At 41.2% G+C, this 17743-nt stretch overlaps 1 long non-coding RNA gene across 4 annotated transcripts in view; it reads left to right on the forward strand.

The window, feature by feature from the left end:
• Window positions 1-10828, forward strand: part of LOC129209048 (uncharacterized) — a 36823-nt gene extending 25995 nt beyond the window's left edge. For 3 of the 4 annotated variants that reach the window (XR_008577962.1, XR_008577963.1, XR_008577965.1), the window contains 2 exons: window positions 547-898; window positions 6953-10828. This is a non-coding gene — a long non-coding RNA (uncharacterized LOC129209048). Of the gene's footprint in view, window positions 1-546; window positions 899-1628; window positions 2472-6952 lie in introns of those variants that run through there. The other variant, XR_008577964.1, reaches the window with a different exon arrangement.
• The last annotated feature ends 6915 nt before the right edge of the window (window positions 10829-17743 follow it).

The following is a 17743-nucleotide window of genomic DNA, read 5'->3' on the forward strand; positions in this document are numbered from 1 at the left end:
AAACGGGTATCACAGTTGCTGGGGGGCTGATGGTTGAGAAGTAGCAGCCTCAGTCTGCATTTTTATTACTAACTGTGCAGTGGCGAACATGCAAGACATTGTTAGCACACCAGAATTAAGAAAAAGTCTGTCCCAAAGAATTTTCTGCCTTAATTCAACTTATAAACAGGAGGAGGAGGAGAGTGAATTGAATTCAGTTGTCACTCTTAGCAAAGTGTAGCTGGCAGATGAGATCTGGGAACCTTTGGCGTTAAGGATCACAACATTCATTAAAAATTAAGCAAGCAGCCCCCTTCCCCACAAGACCATTTATCTACCTTTTGTGATTGCAGAGAAACTTGAAAACATTATCTATGATGACAAAATATATAGTTTTTAAAGTACTTTTTGATTTTAGTCAAATTTTTGACCTGAAGAAAATATGAGGGAGAATGAATGATGTTCTGTCTGCATGATGTCTGTATACTTATTGTGAAAGTAGGGGGTTTTTTGTGAGAGGAGAATACAAGTCTACATTTTTATGATTTCTGTTGATATTTTTTTCAGCAGGACTGTGAATTGCGCAATAGAAACTGAGTCCTGTCAACCAGCAGGATCTTTGAAAAGAAGTGTGTTTCTCCTATCCAGTTCTATTTATAAAGATACCCGGCAGCTGGTGAAAAATGAAGCCTGTGTATCTCACGCTGCCCCAGAAGTTGCGAACAGCAGCTAACTGCAATCCTGACAGGCCTGGGAGATGCTGTGAGCCCGGAGCTGCATCTGTTCGGTTCCACCCTGGGAAATAGATGAGTATGAAGGCAGAGAGTGGGAAACCTCTTCTGGCCCTTTCTTCGCTGCTTGTTCCAAAGAAGTGATGGAGGAAAACAAATTCCCTAAAACTTAAGAGGACAATTTGAAGGTAGGAGAGTGACAGGACTGATTCCCTACCTTCTAGCTGAGGATTTTGAGATTTTGGAATGCTGCTGCAATTAGTCCAGGAAGCTAAATTATTTCCACCCTTGCAACACAGAAACAAAATTAGAACATAATTCAGAAGCCTTAATTAGGACCCCAGCTGGCTGTTGCCAGCACAGCTTCTTTGAATTGGCAAAATTCTTAGAAGAGAACAGAAACACAAAGCAACACAGGAAAGCCCGTGAGGTGTCAGGAAGACGCCTCTGGTCTTCGCCTCACCTCCTCCCACTGCAAAAAAAAGAAAGTTAATTTGCAGTTTTACTTTTCATTAGGTTATCATTATTTACTACGCCTAATCTGTAATTGATGGCATAGATTTTGCATTCTGCAAAGTTAAAATATCACTTATTTTCCTAATAACCGGTTTTGCAAAGCTTTATATTGTCACTGCGTTTCATTTAAAATATATACAGGATTCCTGAATGCTCCTGCAAATGGAAATCAGAACGCCCGTGTAAAGTAATGTGCTATTACACCTACGTTGCATAATAATATTGCAAACATGATGTTCAAACTGCAAGTCAGAAGCACTAAGTTAGAACCAAAGAATGATGTCCTTCTCCAGTTTTAAAGAGTGTTAATATGAGTATATCAAATTCTCACGTGCCTTACTGAAGTACAGGGCAAAAATTATATCCTGCGGACAGAATATAACAGAATTCATAATATTGCAGGGAGCTATTTCCATCACATTGATTCTTCTCACCACCCGGGACCCTTTCTGCTGACTTCTGCATTCAAACAGAAGCTTGGGAGCTTGGCACGCTGTCGGTCTGTAGCTGGCTGGGTCCCACAGCCCAGCACGTGGGCATGACGCCCACCGCGCACCTCGGCTCTCCTGCTGCAGGGGGGCGAAGCTGAAGATCCGAGTGTGAAAGGCAGAGTACCACACAGGAATCATAACTCTCTGTTTCTAGCTTTGAACGTATCTCTTCTTGTGGGACTTGAGCCAGGTCTACAGTGCGTCAGGAGGTGCAGTTAGAAGGCTAATTAAATAAATATTAGAAAACTATTACAACTGACACCATGGCCTTGCCGTATCATATGGTCCTCATGCCAAATCCCTAGACCACCATTTTCTTCTCAGTCGCTTACCACCACTCAGATAAGTTTTTTATTAACTCAGCTCAGCTGTGGATCTAACGCTGACAACTGCTGTGCCAGCTGCAAAGGTTAGAAAAGGCATTTTTAATATCTAGCGCTGGCTAATGCACACAGCACTTGCTGTGCAGCAGTAAAACATCACAGGAGGGTGATATGAAGCCACTCGCTGTGCTGGGGGAGGTTCATACTGGACATCAGGAAGCATTTCTTTACTGAGAGGGTGGTCAAACACTGGGACAGGCTTCCCAGGGAGGTGGTCGATGCCCCAAGCCTGTCGGTGTTTAAGAGGCATTTGGACAAAGCCCTTAACAACATGCTTTAACTTTTGGTCAGCCCTGGAGTGGTCAGGCAGTTGGACCAGATGATCTTTGTAGGTTCCTTTCAATTGAAGTAGTCTCGTCTCTTCTCTTCTCTTCTCTTCTCTTCTCTTCTCTTCTCTTCTCTTCTCTTCTTCCCTTCCCTTCCCTTCCCTTCCCTTCCCTTCCCTTCCCTTCCCTTCCCTTCCCTGCTCTTCTAATGTTCATAAGCCAATTACAGCTAAAAAAATATAGGCTGTGAATGCACAATTAAATATATGTGGAAAATGTGTTTTTACGCATCTACTTAAGTCATGTGTGTTGAATAGAGAATTTTCCTCTCATCCTTGGCTACCTGACATCCAAAGTATTCATTTTCCATTTTTCATTTGCAACATGGAGACTCCTTTCTCTTTCCTTTAATTGTAGTTGGCTTCATGGTGTCTTTTGGTTACCATTACCACAACTAAAACCACATGAAGGTACACAGCACAATCCTTTCAGTCGACATAAGCTTTTGACAGCTTGTCCCCAAAAAACGTTTATTACTGACTGAGTCATGCTGTCACGTCATATGACTTCTGCTCTTCAAAGGCATAGACCTGAAGCAACTTCAACATAGATTTTCACACGCATTTCTGATGCATTTAATAGGTGAGAATTCATCACCACAAGCTGTAATTTCAGCCAAGGGTGAGATACAGGACCTGCGATGGATAAACACCACCACCTCAGGCTATACCAATCCTGTACAGCCCCAAGATGCTAGAGGAAATATCAGCTCTCACATTGAGGCAGTGTCACCTCCGATTGTGCCTCTCTGAGAGACCTTACCGGGAGGCAGAAGTAACTTCTTCCTAACTTCTGTACTACCGAAAGATCAGTACCAAGTCAGACTGACAGGGTGTTAAGCCTTATGATTTAAGGCTCTGGTTTAAAAAAACCATGCAAATACACTTGTTTTGTACACACAAATCGCTAGGAACAAAGAGCCAAATCATCCTCTTCTCCAATGTAAACCTTGCACTATCTGAGGTGCCAGAAGTCCAGTTGCTTCGGATTTGCACTAGACAAAGCAGAATTTGCTGGGTGTTTTTTGCCTGAGATTTATTTCTTTCTCCTGTAAGGCCCATCTCTGATGAGAGTTTAATACAGTAAACTGAATTAAAAAAAAGAAAAATAGCTGCTGCCCAAACTACTCTAAAAACACCAACTTTCCCACTTCACCATCTCACTTACTGTTCCTCATATGGTAATATTAATAAGGACAAACTTCTGCAGCCAAGGTTTTAAAAGGCAATCACCTCTATCCAGTTAAAAGAAAATTAATTTGTCAAGCAGGCTGACAGACTAGTCAACCCAAGCAGCTGCGTAATCCTACAAGGGCAAGTTCCCAGATCTGTGGCAGCACTAGTAATGTTGTATCTGCTGAGTTGATTGCATTTTCTGATATGTCAGACTTCACTAAAGAAGGAAAAGAGAATAGAAATTTATGTTGACATCTGCCTGCTGCAAAGATCAGCAGTAGAGCTTAGGCATTAAGAAGTAGAAAGGAATAGAAAATAACCCCAAATTGATATTGCCTGGATTGCTCATTATAATTTAAGAAGCTCCCTCTGGTCTCCTTCATCCTCTCCATAAAAACCCTACACTGACACATAAAAAGTAACACACCCTTATGGCTACAGATATTAATCTTCTGGCACTGCATTTTACTCCAGAATAAGAAGGAATCAGAGATTGAAGCTTTCTTTGGTATTTAAGCAGGCATTTGTATCATCATGGGACTATCTGCAGATGGCCTTTCTGAGGGCTGCAGCTGAACTTGCTTCTTTAAGGACCTTCTTTAAGGTTTTCTGGACACTTCTTTTGGGTGAGAGTGTCAGTAGACAGTCCTCCTGTGATAAACATCTGAACTCCTATAGTTATTTTCTGATCCCTCTCAGAATTTTTCTCTTTATCCTTCAAGGAGAGTTAAGGCATAGAGGAATGAAGTTACTGCTCTGGATGACCCAAGGAATCCAGGTAGGGGTGGGAATGGACCCCACAATTCACCATTCAGTCCTCTGGTCTGGATATTATTGATTTTTCTGGGATAGAATTTTTTTTCATGGTGCAGCAATGGCATCCAAAGGCAGTCCATCACAAATCAGCTACATGACTTGTCTTGGAAGGGAAAGATAGGATTCTTACCTTTGATGACTCTGCCATGCATCTAGGTTATTGTTTATATCTTTTCAACATATGTGCCTCAGCCCGTGATACTATTTTCAGCCACAGGAATTTTCTTACCTGAAAGAAAAATTACTTTAAAACTGTACAAAAGTAAACCGCCTATAACTAGAAGATACATCACAGAAATCACTTTATTAATATGAGAACCAGATAGGTTCAACAAGAGTTCTAGTATTTCAGCCCTCCACAGAAGACGTCTTTCTTTTAAGAGAAAATTTTGCATGTTGTGTTTAAGAGACAATTTACAGCAAGTTTGTGATTTAGTCCTCCCACAGCATTGTATATAACCAGCTGCACATGGGAAAATTCTCCAAAGGGTGACAAATCTTTTCTTGCAGTACCTGGGAAATCTTTAGCTTCTTAGCATTAGAAGCATGGAGAAAAGATCACACAGCAATTAGCTTACTGCTGAAAATTCAACACCTCCTTGATATTTGATGAAATTTTTTGCCCGTCGCTGGATGGTTTGGATGTTGGAAAAAAAATCACTCCAGAAGCACTACCTACTGTCAATGGGCATATAAAAAGTATTTCAGAACCCTGTTAAGTTTCTGTAGTGCTATATTTCCTGGATGAAGACAATATGTGCAACGCTGAAGATGATCTATGAGAAGAAACAGAGCCCAAAGAGATCTGAAGATACAAGGCAGAAAGCTTTGGAAGAACAGAAAAGCAGGTATCAAAGCAACCGGCCTTGGAACAGAGAGTCTCATGCTGAACAACTCCTTTATCTGCTTGACTGGCACTGGGGATGTAATCATGCTGTAGCTATACTGACACTGGCAGTGAACAGAGAAAGGCTTGATATTCATTTTCCTATACTGGAAAGGGATACAATGTAAAAATATGGTAAAAAATAAGACTCTAGGCAGAAAAGAACAAGCCAAATCCTGAAATATTAAAAACTGTTTCCTACTGAAATTGCAAAAATGTGTACTATAACTGGAAAAATAAGAAAACAACCCTCAGCTGATCCAATGAATGATTGAGAGGTAAAGAACTGCAGAGATGCCATTAATTTTCCTCCTATGGTTTTTTTCAATATAATTTAAAAATTCACCCATATCTTCAGTATTTGTTGATGAAAGAGATTATAAGTATATCTGATACGGCAATCTTGCTACTTTTAATCATGCTAGAATAAATGCAAGGCTTTGATTCTTGGGGGAAGGTGGACTTCACAAAATCGCAGAATGGTTGAGGTTGGAAAGGACCTCTGGAGGTCATCTTGTCCAATCCTGCTTAAGCAGAGTCAATTAGCGCAGGTTGTCCAAGACCACGTCTAGTAGATAATGTCCACTTCAAATACCACGTGAATTGCTACAATGGGGATCAACACTGGTGTAAGAGTTTTCATCTTGTTTCTCACTTGAGCCTTGTGGTCCATTTGTGTATAAACACTGCTGAGATAACCAGATATTCTAGATCAGCAGAAGGAACAAGAATGACAACATAAGTGAATGAAGTTCTAGGGCACGAAAGAAAACGCAAATCAGCTTTTAAAGTCATTACCTCTGAATTTTCAGCATGTAAAGCAGAGCATGCCAACCCTCAGATAATTTGTTAATTTGTCCTTATAAAAGCATGCAGTACTCTTTATACTGCGTCAGCCAGTCCGGTATGCTCCATTTACAGCATCAAAGGGACGTGAACTTGAACCTCAGCTGAAACAGAGACCATTCTAGATAGTGCCCCAAGATTAAGCAATGTTTTGAAATCAAGTTCAACGTAAGTCTTCTGTCCTCTGTGGAGTAAGTTATCAGTAGTTCTGCAAGCAGAAAAGAATATCTTATGTTTCCCAGAGTAAAAGGGACCCCACAGACTGAGAATCTAGCCAAAATCAGAACAACCTCACTGTATATCATGTTTATTTTAGCTGTATATCTTGGGCTAATGAAGTAATCACTTTTGCAGTGGGCAAAAGGACAATATTTCTAAAGGTTCAGGCAACCAAGCATTTATGATTTTACTGTTGACGCAGTCGAGGCAACAAGCATACAGCAGACTGAATATTTTTTCCCCACTTGAAATAGGAGGAAAGCTGAAGAGGCTGAAGAGCCGTTGTGTTTTAAATACTTTGAAATGGATGGCTGCTTTTCATATCTATATTTAGTAATGATAAACATTGCATACAGAGATTCATAAACCTAAAGAGGGTATTGAAATGCTTTTGTGCTCTTGTAAGAAATATAGCGATACCTGTTCTCTTAGTGAGGCAAAATGCAGCAACTGTTTAACATGAAGAAGGAGTCATAACAGTTCCCCAGGAAACTATCCTGTGGTTAACGCAGGTATTAAAAGACCTTTAATTCATAAATCCTTCTGGAATCATACACCATTCTTCCTTCTTTTTATTCTAAAAGGTGACGATGGGAGTCAAAGTCACTTCACACTCTCACTCAACCTGAAGAGCCCAGTTGTCTGAAAATCGTGAGTCAGAGGCCCAGGGAAGACAGACCACAAAGCTGCCTACCTCTGACACCTAGCCTGAACCAGATCATTCAAAGTCCTGTGACAAAGTGCGCCATTTACGTGACAGCATATTATCTAGGATGCCACATCTCCCACAAACCTCAAAAGGCAGGTGTCCGAAATGTCTCTGTTCTACATGGGTGCAGATGAGGCACTTCCTTGCATGCCCAAATTGGTTAAAGAATATAAAGTCATACAGGTAAATCAGCACTGGCAGGTGTGGTCACTTGTTTTGCACCTGCACGTATTCAAGCATGCCACAAAAGACTGGACGTGCCTCCCAACATTGCTGTCAAAGTAAAGGAGTCGATCTGAGTAACAGCCTGAAGTAAAATCTTTTACTAAATTTAACCATGCACGTTATTCAGTATTCTGTCTCCTTTGCCTTTGTACGCATACAAAGGTATGACCAATGTGCCTGGTGACTCATACCAAAAGACAAGAATAGCATCAATGAATTACTTGAGTGTTTACGGCAGGACTTGCCAGAAAGGTGCCTCGTTCACAGTTTTAGATAAGACTCCAGCTGCAGTTTGTCATACGAAGTCCAATTGCTCTGAAACCTGAAAAACTGTGACTTTGTTAAGCTTGTCTCAGCTAAAAGTTGCTATTACCCTATCTTACATTAGCTGAACTTCCACATGGGTCTTATATTATTGCAAGGCTGTCAGATATCTCTCTCTGGGAGCAGTAAATGCCAGTGAACTGTAAAAGTGAACCATCCATTTCTAATGCCATACTGAAGGAGGGTGATAACTTGTTGAGCAGATTATCAGGAAACTCTTACATGATAAATCTCTTCAGTCATTCAAAAATACGGAGAGACTGAAAAAAAGGTCTGGAGAAAACAACTTATGTAATGCAGATCTTCTCAGAACCATCAGACATTTCAGCAGGATTTTTGCTCAATCCTAGCGTTATTACCAAAGCGTTGCTACAACTCTCCAGTGAAGACAGTGCACACGGTATCTATGAATAATGTAATTGTGAAACAAGGGTACCAGGTCAAATGTTTTGCTGTTGTTCCTGGTACTGGAACAGTAAGTTTTCTGCAGAGAATATTCTAGTCAGATGCAAAGACACTTTTATTAAACTTTAATTTTAAAAATGTTTTAAAACAAGTTAAGCTTGGTGGTAATAATCCTCTAAAAAGAAAATGGGTTGCAAATTATTTCATCTGTGTGTATACGACTATGTACAGAGCTTTAGCTTTAGGTTGTTTCTTAAGGAGGTAGCACCTGGATCCCTTTTAGAAGGAGAACTAAAACCACAGATGAAAAAGAACCATTGAATTCCTCCAGAAATCTCCAGGAAAAGAGCAAAATATCTATCTGACATTTTAGTGGGTTTAAAATATACAATGTGCCCTTCTCTTTTTACTTCCTGTGGGTTATTATGAGAAATAATTCACTTTGAATAAACATTTATGTGTTAGAAAACTCCGAGAACTGCAAAAAGGCTGCTCTGGGACTCTGTGTTTACAGGCATCTTCATTCAAGGATCTCTAATGTCTCCATGCTCCCATGATCTGAATTGCTCTACACTAATATCTCTACAGATAGAAAAAATTGTTCAGACATAACTATACTGGCTTGTCTATGTCTGCCACGTATAGCTGAGCTCTTCTTTTTCCTTTACCTTTTCTGGTAAGGGCACTGTGGAGTTGCTGTTCCTCGTGACCATTGCATGACTCTTCTGAGGTGGTAGCAAAGCCTACTCATCTGTGAGTCTGCTGTGGAACTTGTGGTTTCATAACTTAGCAACTTCAAACAGAAACCGGTATGATACTGCTCTTCTACCTCTAGAAAAGTAAATATCTACCTCTAGCAAAGTAAATATCAAGTGCCTGAATGTGCTGTGACCGGGTTGACACAATCGGGTGTTGTGGCAAAAAATAGCCTCTTTGCAGCCTTTCATTTCATTCTTTTATTTCCCAATCCCATCCACTCTTCTATGCTTGTCCAACATCTGATCAGTTCGTTAAAGACAATATTTTAGTTCTTGTGGGTGAACATCTCAGAGAACATGTTTTTTCAGAGCTGTGCAGAATAAGGGTATGGAACAATAGACTCACCATTCCTGACCTTCATACAGTCCTTAGCTACTTCTTGTCTTTCTAATGTTCCTGTCTGAATACTGGTTTTTAAATCACTTTAATGAAGCTAAAACTCAACTCTCCATGTATTTTCCAGTACTTCACCATTCTTAAATGCACAATCTCTTTTTGCTCACTTTATCTCCTTACTCCTCAGTCACTCCAGGATTATTACCAGACTAATGAAGACCAGAACCCACTGCGGTCGTACCACACTTGCAGCTGTTCAACTACCCCTTGGAGTTCTTAGCATCTACATACACCAGGGCAGATAAAGGAAAAGAAGTGGACAGACGGTGGGATCTGCAGTGATGGTAGGATCAGGTATAAATCCAAGTCCCCAACAGATCCTACTTCTTCCTCTAAAATCCCTTTCCTTTTCCTTTCGTGCATCATGTATCTGGAAAGGCTTTATTTAGCTCTGAAGTTTTCAGGTGACGGTAGCTCACTTTGAGTGTCTTTGCAGTAAACTCATCTCAGTTGAGCAAGTGGGAAGATCTAGGCTGAGCTGGGAGAAAACCGTCACCAATGTCTGTGAATCACAGAAACATAATTTGCATTTCAAGCTGACCTGGTTCATCTAGCTGTTTCCTAATGGGAAATTTAGTGAAATGATGCTGTGTTTGCCTACACAGCCCCCCATAGCAAGGCACTGATTGCATTGGGGATCGGAGTGAGCAGCGTTCATCAGCATTTTAAGACACTTGCCAGTTAAAAAAAGAAAAAGAAAATAAGTTTGGGGGGGTTTTAACTGAAAAATTGTTCCTCAGAGGAAAAGAAGCAGTGTTGCTGGTCCTCAGAGTACATTTTGCCATGATACTTACTTATCCTTATCCTGCCCCTCCAGCAACAGTGAAGCAGCAGGTGCTTTTAGTTATGTTAAGAAGGATGGCATTTGGTGGCCATAAAGTCATTATGTATGGGAAACAAGACTCGCATTACCCAAAGACTGTGCTGTCAGGGCAGCAGTTTGAATGCCATGCCACTTCCTTATGGTCAACAGTTGTTTTCATCTGAGGCTGCAAACCAGTCATTGAGACTTTGTTGAATTTACACTAATTCTTAATGACCATCTGTCTGTATTACAGAACATTTTGTCAAACATGGTGTACTTTTAGCAGAGGGGCTGAAGGAAGAACGGGCAGGAAAACTAAACTGCCCTGTCACCTCCTATAAGCGCTCCCCTCGGCAGACAGAGCTACAAACAGATGTGTGAGGTTTGCACTGACGAGTGGTCCTAGCCAGGTCTAACAGCAACAGACTTGTGCCTCCATGGCTGTTAATGCAACACTCCTCCACTGACTGCAGCCAACCAATTTCCTTCTTCACGCTACAACCCACCGGGGGTGTGAGACGCTGAATTTGCACGTCTGAGCCCTGGTGGCAAAGAGACATGCTAAGCGATGGCAGATGCTTGCTCTGAGTGTACACGTGCAGTGCTTACAAAGGCGTACGAGGAGGGGAAAAAAAGAAGAAATAGCACCGGGTGCAGGGATACAGCCTGCCCTTACTTTTGGTTTAAAGTTGGGAAAGATATAGAACAAGGTAGCTGGAAAACTTCAGGAGGATGGTGACTGAGTTATCAGTCAGCACCTATTTCTGGATTAGATGACTTTTAGGGGGACTGTAACTTGTGTTGAATTAGATTATACCTTATGGCTGAAAAAGCTGATCGAGGATTTTTTTCTTAAATGTAAACACATTTTCCTTTGACAGTTTTTTAAATGAAATGTTTCCTCTTGGAAACAGTGAAACATTTTTTATTTTGATGTTTTCCAAATGAAACTTACCCTTTGGAAAAGGCATATTTTGCTAAAATTATATTTAAAACTAAATGTCTCAAAAAAGAGCATGAAATTAAATGAATTCTTCAAAAAGTAGAGCTTAAAAGGGAATGAAATAAAATGTTTGTGTCCCTGAAACATTCCTGCTTTGTTTTGTCCAGAATTAAACCACTTTCCTCTGACTTTTTTTTAGAGTCACTGGAATACCCTGGGTGAACCCCCCCCTATATTTTCCTACAGGGTAAAGGACATCAATGTTACAGAACGTGAGTGGAGGTTAAGCTCTGCAAAGGTTGAGCAGAGACAGATGGCAGCAATAAACCTGTCCAGAGACTACTGCACAAACACGCCCTTGCCACTCTTAGATCATTTTGTTTGAAGAAACCTAAGTAAAATGGCTTGGAAAGATGATACGTTGTGTGTCATTGGCAGTAGGAGCATGCAGAAGATCAGCGATGGAAAACATTCCCGCAGAAGATCTTGTATCTGCTAGGGCTCTTTTCTCCTCACAAGCTAAGTGTTAATCAACACAGCCAGTGGTAAAGGCTTGACTTCTGGGGTTTCACATAGCTGAAAAACTGATTGTAGCTGTAAGGCTGACTTTGCGTACATTCTTGATGCACAGTATTTGTGGGGCGATGCAAAAAGCTGCATGTTGTGTTTAGACTTACTGACTAAACAGAAGCTTTGTCCCAGATTTAACTGTGCATTCACATAGTTGGACCTAAATAGACTTTTTCTTTTAATTAACTCTCATTGGCAATAAATAATATGAACAGAAAACTGGTGTTGCTATGAAGTTATAGTATACTGCTTGCAAACTCACTGCACTAAGCGCACACTAACTTACCATGTTTCGTATGAATTCCCACTCTGCAGAAAAATGAAGCAAGGACGGGGCACGGTGGCTCCCTCGAGATCATTGGAGAAAAGTTCTGGGGTCCCACACTGACACTTTCTGCTTTTTAGCATCTATACCATTAAATGAGAACACTGCTTCGGTGTATCTCCTACATCTGTCTACGTCTTTAGCACAATTCAATCTCTAAGCTGTGTTGCCAGTAAACAAACCACACAACTGATCCACATTCAAGCACCAGGAGGAGTCTGTGGTGTCATTGAATCTGTCCTTCGCTGTGTGTCATGGAACTCCGTGACAAAACAGATCAGTGTCCATCTCTAAGCTAGACAAGCTCTTACACCTCTTAGAAGGCTGTCCCAGTCTCACAGAGCTCTCCTGTGATACCACCTGAGGTACCTACACCACCTCTGGCTGTGCTGCGTTATGGAGTATGACTGTCCTGAGACCTTTATGGACAAAGTGATCAACTTTGTAATTTTTACCACCTTATCTGGGGATTTGGAGAACATATGTATAGATGTTAAATGGAGATCAGAAGGTCATTTTCCTGTCTTGGCTTTTATTGTATAACACAGAGTGGTTTCTCTACATTCCGCTCACCCAATAATTAAAAGACCACAACATGACATCTATAATATCAATATATTTCTACCTGTCATGAAGCAGAAAAGGTACTTGGTTCTATCAGTCCTCCCTGTACAGACTAGATATCTACAGTTCACCTTAGTAACTTTTTATGCAGCTGAGAAACACAATGCATGAAGAAGTCACAACAGCTTACTCAGCAAATGAGTCAGTGTGGTATTGTTTAATATAGATATAGGGGGATCAGGCCATATATAGAATGCATTGCATTTCATTTTTATTCAGCAATCTGAAAACAATTCTAAAACAACATGAAAGCATCTCTGTTAGAAGTCTAAAGGAGCACTGAAAAATGTCAGGAGAGTGGTGGTTTTAATAGCAACCTCATATAGTATTTTACAGGTTTATAATTGAGGAGACTGCATATATCGTTTGTATGTGTGTGTATATGAACACTTAACCTTCTTCCCCATATGCCTAGAGGACACGCAGTGTAGTAGGATTCTGGAAATCACTGGCTTTAATTTTTAGCCTCACCATTGGCCTGGCAGGTTGATTTTGACCAAATCAATTGTCTTCCAGTGCACATCCCTCAGTTTCAACCTGGTCAGGATTTAGATTACCGATAGTGTCGTCGAGTTGTTATGAACACACCTGGAGGAAGCTTATCTCTGTTTTCTGGGTCCAGTGGAGGTTGGGTAGGGCCAGCTTTGTCATTTGACCCTAGATCGGTCTGACACCCCAGTCCCGGGTGTGCGCTACAGCACAAACCAGTTCCAGGCATTGGAGGGGACCTGGGCACGGCCAGGGAAATCCTCAGGAGACAGTCAGCCTGGCTGTGCCATAGCAGTGGGCTGGCTACGCGGGTCACATTTTAGTGAGAACAGTAAGTAATAGACCAGGAAACCTGGGATGGTCCTATAATTAATAGCTTGTGTTTAAAATAAAAAATTAAGCATGGCCGGTGTCCATTATTGTGGGAATATAGATGGTTTAAAACTGCTTGTTTTTCTAAGCAAAGGAATTAAATCACAGTGAGTTGAGCAGTTTGTGGTTACTTGACAGTGTGGTTTTCTCCAGCAGAAACCCAAGTCTCTTTTAACTGGTGTCTTCTTTCCAGAGAAGAGAGTGCTCTCTCCTAACACTTGGATCACAGACAGGCCTGAACCAGACCACCAAGCAGCATAAACTTTGGCTGGTGGCTGATGTAAAAGGAGACTCAAATCCAGAAATAGGTCCCACCTCTGTCATTTCTCAAATTCTAGCAATTTGGGAGTGCACATGCTCAAAACTTGTGAAATCCCATGATTTTCTCTAAAAGGCTTAACAGGAACCTGGAATTTAAACACTGGTCCATGTATATAGACTAATGCAGGAGCAAACTTAGATTTCAGGAAGGTATCTCAGATTGATCCTGATTTCTCAGTCCTTGTATTGATCTTCTTTGCAACTTGCTTTTTGTAATGGAGGAGAAAAAGAGGGAAAACCTGCCTCTTCTGATCTGAGAACCTCTTTGGAACATAAATGGGGATATAAATGGGGACATGGGCACAGGTCCATCCTAGCTTGGTTTCTGACATGAATAGTCTGTTCTGCAGCATGTTCATCAACATGCTAAGTCTTCTGAAATACAATGTCTTCTTTATGCCCCAAATTTCTATTTAGTGGTAGAAATGCAAGGTATTGTATTAAAACAACAGAGGTATATCATGGTCACTGGATGGTATAGACAATCCTTTCCACCTCTCTCTGAATATGTGGGAAAAAAGCAAGCAGGTTTAGCGTAGCTGCTATTTCTGCAGATCTCCAGCTGTTTCATGAAATAGTCTATCAAAAGGTTGTAAAAAGGAGACTTCTGTCTCTGGTTCCTAAGTCACTGCTGGAGACCAGCTGTTCCCAGACTTACTGTACAACCTGCCTCCAGCTTGAAAATTAAAAAAAACCAGCTTTTTATCACATACATCAATTCTAGGCTATTGCTTGGTTTAGAATAACATTATATTATGTTAGATGTTTAATATTAGCATGGCATTAAATCACAGATACAGAGCTGAACCCACAGCAAACATTTTCCAGCCGGGGCAGTCAGGCCAGCAGCTTTGCTGAACCTGCATCTTGCTCGACAGCTCTCGGCAGTTCCGTGGTGTGGAGGGTGCCGCGGGAGGCGGGTGGGACAGGCGAGGAGCACCACAAATTCCAGCAGTGGAGAGTGAAGGGCAGGAGAAAGGCAGTGGCAGAGGCAGCACGGAAGAAGTCCTTCAGCAATCAAGGTAATTCTTACATGAGGTGGAACTTGAGCGTTTCTTTCAGCCTCATGCTTTAGAAGTATTATTGTTGGTTATACAATTTTTTTTGCCAGACAAAAATGGCAAAGAAAACACAGATGATGATCAGATGAGCTCTTCAGCTTTGAAAACACAGGCCCCCAACCCTAGAGAGAGGAGAAGGTCCCACACGTCTGTGGCCAGCACAGTACCCACACACAAAGATGAGTTTTAGCTAGGCTGCTGAATCTGTGCCTGACTGAGATGGAGCGGGACAGTTCATGCTTCTCAAGCTCTGTTTCTTCCTGGCAGAGCTGAAGAAAAGCCATATGAATCCTACTCACTCCAGTGTTTCTGCTTAGCTAAAAGCTTGGGGAGAAGGAACCCCCTCCCTTATATTCAAGTTTTCTTTGCAACACGAAAGGATGTGAATAATTACTTCAGTTAGACTCTTTGGAAAGTGATTGAGTCACTGGAGAAACTTTGGTAGGAAAGTATCACTTCGATCCAACATGCGCACACTGAACACAAATCACCAAAACAAAGTTTAAGCTCCATTTTAAGAGAAAGTTCAGAGGGAGCATCAGAGGTGTCGACTTCCACAGCAGCTTGAACAAACCTTCAGGTAGAATTGAACTCTCATGTAACAAAGTTCTTGCTAATGCACTTCATCGCCCACAGCCCAGATACTGCATGTGCTTCCTATCCATGTCACTTAGTCTCTTCCCCTTGATTAAAGACAACAGATATTTTTAGAGCCCATTACTTCTTTTCTGTAATTTCCTTTGTTCATGCTTGGGGCCCATGTAATTGGCCATGGTGATGTTGGTTGCGAAGGAGGTGTGAACAGGTTGGTCTCCTGGGACACTCCTTCTTGACTGGGCTTTTTTCCTCAAAACAAAAAAAAGGAACAAAAAGATTGCTGAGCACTCACCCAATTATCACAAATATGCATGGCTTATCAGGGTGTTTAGATGTAAGGAACAGTAAAGGGGAATAAGACCTGGCTTTTCAAAAGGATTTAATTGAGCCTGTAATGGTTTGCAGACATATCCAGCATATCTCCAGATAATTAGGCCTGTTTCTGGCATACCAAAGCAAGTTGTTTAGATATTTTTCCCTTTAAAATCACATTATCTGGAATGCCCTCATTGATAGCAGACGGATGAAGCTCAGAGGCATAAAATACTTTGTGCAAGACAACATAGCTGTAATAGTCTTTTCCATTAACTTCCAGGAACTTCATTGTTTTTCTTGGACATACTGCCACAAGACAATCAGGCAGCTTTCAGAGCACGCGCTTTACCTACCAGTGCCGAACTGGTAACCTGGAGTAACGAGGGGCAGCAGCATCTCCGATGGATGCACAAAGAGCAGCTCAAATGCAACAGTACTGACAGATCTCCGCTCTCTCCCTCTGCCTTCTCAAAGCCCTCTGATGTACTGCCACTTCCATTACTCCTGAAATGAAAACGCACGGGGCTTTCCTGCCTATGGAAAATGAATGTATTCCCATCTATCGCGTACATGTGAAGCCAAGCCAAAATCAGTAAGAACTTCATTTCAATACTGTGCTGAGAAAGTTTTATTCACTGAGTCTCCTTGCCTCAAGACATGCTGCTGCCTTAGAGCAGAACTCCCACGCGTTCTGGTTTGTTACCAAAGCTCACAATTTATAGGCAATTGTTAATCCTCATGCTATTTTGTTACTCAGACAAATTTATCTAAATCTATCTGCAAATTTTTGCAAATACAGACTGCTGTCTGAGGCTGAAGGAGTCTGGGACTAGCTGCACAAGGGAATACAAGCATAATGGTTTTCATTTGCTTAGAAGCTGTAAGCCAGGAAGCTCAGCAGGCTGTTTGAAATCTCCCCTTTGCTGCACTCATAGAGGCAAACACTGGCAAAACGAGGCATACGAACCCCACCCCAGTCTAACTCTCATGATAGGAAGTGCTCTAAACTCACAAAAAGGGACTCCTGACGTCTCTTCCCAACCACCACTTTTTAATTTTGGGGGGGAAACTCTGTAAATTCTTTATAATTTGATTTTATTATATCTAAAATGATAGATCAATATGCATCTTTACCCTGTACATTGACCTCCTCAGATATGACAGTCGAGTGTGTGACTTAGATCTGCTTTTGATATGAGTATCGAATTCTGGCTGATTTTCTCAGTTTACCACAGCTGAGGATCTGTCCAAATAAGTGTCAAAGTTTTTTCATAATAGCTCTTCCTTCACCAGCAATGCATAATTTAAGTGTGTCCTTCTGTTGTCCCTTAAAAAGGTCAGAAATCCTATGCTTCATTGATTCAGAAGGATGCAGGAAAGGGGGTTTTTAAGAACAGATTTGATTTGTTAGCATGTATTTAAAAACTACATAGAGGTTCTTTGGGGTCTATCAGAAAGGTTGAAAACTCTGTCAAAGCTTATACAAATATTTTAAGTGGAAGGCTTTCCAGCCTAAAGCTAAATAAAATAAAATAGAATATGCAGTGGAGAAAAAGAGAACTAAACCTTTGTTTCACGTGTTTTTTCTATTTGTGTATTTGTAAAACATTTTCCAATGGATGCATAGATCCATTTATTGCAAATTCAAGCTGACCCACATGAGGCTTAACACTTTCAGAGCCCCACATCATGTTCCACCAAACCACAGGGACCCATGGGTCATTAGGTGGAAACAATTCAACTAGATTTCCAAATATTTCATTATGCTCTCACAGATATATTCATCAATCCATTGCACATCCTGCTACAACATAAAGAAATGGACCTATAATATCCCCTAGTTTACACAGTTTGCATGCTATAATTCAGCGTGGTAGGGAAGAGTGTGATTGGTAGGACAACTCAAGACATCGGGTACTTACTACTTGCCACGAGCAATGGGAAAGAACCAGCTCCCCAGCCGAGTTCTGATCTCGGTCACTTCAATGTCAACCTGAAGCAGCTGCTCTGAAATTAATGGATTTGCACCTGCATGGTTGAGAGCAGAATCTAATTCTCAATCTATAATTTAGAGGGGGATCGCCCTGGTACCCTGCTATTTTCCACATTTTGGGTTGCTTTAAAGTGCATGCTGA

Source organism: Grus americana, chromosome 7, assembly GCF_028858705.1.
Source record: "Grus americana isolate bGruAme1 chromosome 7, bGruAme1.mat, whole genome shotgun sequence".
In the NCBI taxonomy this organism is placed as follows: domain Eukaryota; kingdom Metazoa; phylum Chordata; class Aves; order Gruiformes; family Gruidae; genus Grus; species Grus americana.